General features: G+C 47.2%; 1 protein-coding gene across 3 annotated transcripts in view; it reads left to right on the top strand.

The window, feature by feature from the left end:
- LOC146702427 (receptor-type tyrosine-protein phosphatase mu-like) overlaps positions 1-2,500 on the top strand; it is a 217,332-nt gene that overhangs the window by 135,304 nt on the left and 79,528 nt on the right. The window lies entirely within an intron of this gene.

Here is a 2,500-nt window from a genome sequence, read left to right as displayed (position 1 = left end):
TGCTCCTGGAGGTACCGAGATCCAGGAGGAAGCTCAGAGGGGCGGGGCCTTCTCTATTGTGGCTCCAAAATTATGGAATAATTTGCCCATGCACGTTAGAGAGGCCCCTTCACTGTCCACTTTTAAATCACGTCTTAAAACCCACTTTTATTCCTTGGCTTTTAACCTCAGTGAGACTTAGTTTCTTTTTTAATGCAGTAGTTATTTAATTAATGATTTCACTCTTCTTTTATTTGTGTTTTATTTATATCTCATGTAATTTTATTTTACAGTTCCAATGTACAGCACTTTGTGTCAGCTGTGGTTGTTTTAAAGTGCTTTATAAATAAAGTTGATGATGATGATGATGATGATTTGATCCCAGTGTGACTGTTTGGGTCTGTCGATTGCTGTGAGAGCTACACGTGGACGATGGGGCCTGTAGATGGTGGCGTCCACAGAGCGGGGGGAGCTGCTGCACTGAGGGGTTAAATGAGCGGCGTGTGGACCTTCTGATGAGCGTGAGATTTCCAGGAAGTCAGAGAGGAGGACGGTGTTTTGTACGTGGAGCGTAGCTGGACATCAAAGACGCGGTCGTGCCGGCGTCCTGGCGGTGACACTGAGGAAAATGAGGATGAATAATGGAGCAGATTGCAGCAGTAATCACCATTAAACTGTATCTGGACCCACTTTATTCTCCAACATCAAACACATGGCCCCACTGGGACACACTAACACACACACAGCGCACACACATGATTTATTCTGCACACACATTTAAACACAGACAGAAAAGCTTCTGTGTTTGTAGAACGTCAAAGATAAGAGAGAAATTTAGATGAAAGAGCATTTTATTCTTTTTTTCCAGAGTCGCCTCGAGCTGAATGGCTTCAGGCAACGCAGACACAGGCACACACTTTTTACTTCACACACACAAACACACACTTCTTCTAAAGCGTGTGTGTGTGCCCAGTTTGAGTCGCACTCATGTGTTGGGTCGATCGAGCTGTGATCTCCCTCACAGATATTAGAGAGAGAGCGAAAACGAGATGGCTGCTCGGCCTCTAATGAGGTTTTTAATGTTGACAGGGTGCGTTTGATTTCCACTCTGTGACCAAACGGGGGTCAGACTCATTACAGCGGGCGTGAAAACAGGAAGCTGGATGTTGAAGCAGTAATGCAGAGTGATGAGACCGCGGCTCTCAGACGTCCCCAGCACCGCCGCTTCCTGTCGTCAGGCTTCAAGCTGCCCAGTGACAGATGCTGATTAATCTGCCTGCAGCTGTTGATGTGCACGGGTGCATCAGTGAGAGCGAGGATGCTGAAGAAAAGCTTCTGCACTAATCGGGAGCCGCTCCATTTCCAAACACCACAAAACAAGCCAAACGCACGATGACCTTTGAACCCCTGAAAGCTTGCATTTTGTGCCGGCAGTGACTCAGACAGCAGAGAGAGAGCTGATTGAATCAGTGAGGTGAATTTCTGTCACAAGCAGAGAAACCTGAGGTGTCTTAGCGCTGAAATCCCAAGGACGACTCCCAAGGTTAGCATTCTGCCTCGCAGTTTTAAAGAAAGTCAGATATAATGCTTTCATCCTTTGGTCATACTCCAACGCTGTGCTGCTTTCATGACATTCAGCCTTGTAGTTTTTCTCTAACACCGGAGGCTGAGCGCTGAAAAGCAGCTTCCTGCTTTCAACACAAACCAGAGTCGGGCCTGACACATCGTACAAATACAGCCATAGACTCCACGCTTTGAAGCGTTCCTCTATGTTTGTTTTAGAAGAAGTTGGCATATTTGGACAAGAGGTTGGAGCGCTAATTTGTACAAAAGAACAGGAACCTCACAGCAGCTTTGTTGATGTCATGATGTCATTAAAAGGCTCCAACAGCACAAACACAGTGCAGAGGTCCAATTCAGGGGAAGCTAGCAGACAGCTAGCAGCTACCTGTGTCACCATCCACCTGTCAGTCACAGAGGCCACGCCCCTAATAATGCAATGCCTCGGTTTCCACGCATGCAACAAACAAACAACTAAAATCCTGTTGAATGCATGTAGATGTGGACTGACAGCTTGATGTGAAAGTCATCTCGATGTGTTGGCTGGTGTCAGCGTGAGCTCAGACTAACAGCCTGTTGTTAGACATGTGGAGGACCCAGAACAGAGCCCAGAGGAACCCCATGAGCTGCTGATTGGTGACTGCATGTGGAAACACTCCTGCTGTTTCTCACTGAGGGTGATTTGATATAAACGTGTTTATTCTTCTGTTTCTCAGTCCAGGCTAACCACCATGTAGCTGTCTGTACAGAGGAGTAAATACCACATGAGCTATGTACACACTCCTCTGAACCAATCAAACGTGATCCTCCCCTCGCACACTGGTGCCAGCCAATCACCGCTCTCCACTGCTCTCCTTCACACAGTGATTGTCTGTTCTCTCTGAGACATTAATCTGTGGTTTCCTTTTTCTGTTTCTTTCCCTCCATCTCATCACTCCCTCCGCTCCGCCCCCCCACCACT

The sequence above is a fragment of the Copadichromis virginalis genome, linkage group LG9 (assembly GCF_057382275.1).
Source record: "Copadichromis virginalis isolate Kocher_CV1m ecotype Utaka linkage group LG9, C_Virginalis_male_GT1.1, whole genome shotgun sequence".
Classification (NCBI taxonomy): domain Eukaryota; kingdom Metazoa; phylum Chordata; class Actinopteri; order Cichliformes; family Cichlidae; genus Copadichromis; species Copadichromis virginalis.
The sequence above is the reverse complement of the archived record's forward strand: the minus strand, read 5'-3'. Positions and strand labels throughout refer to the sequence as shown.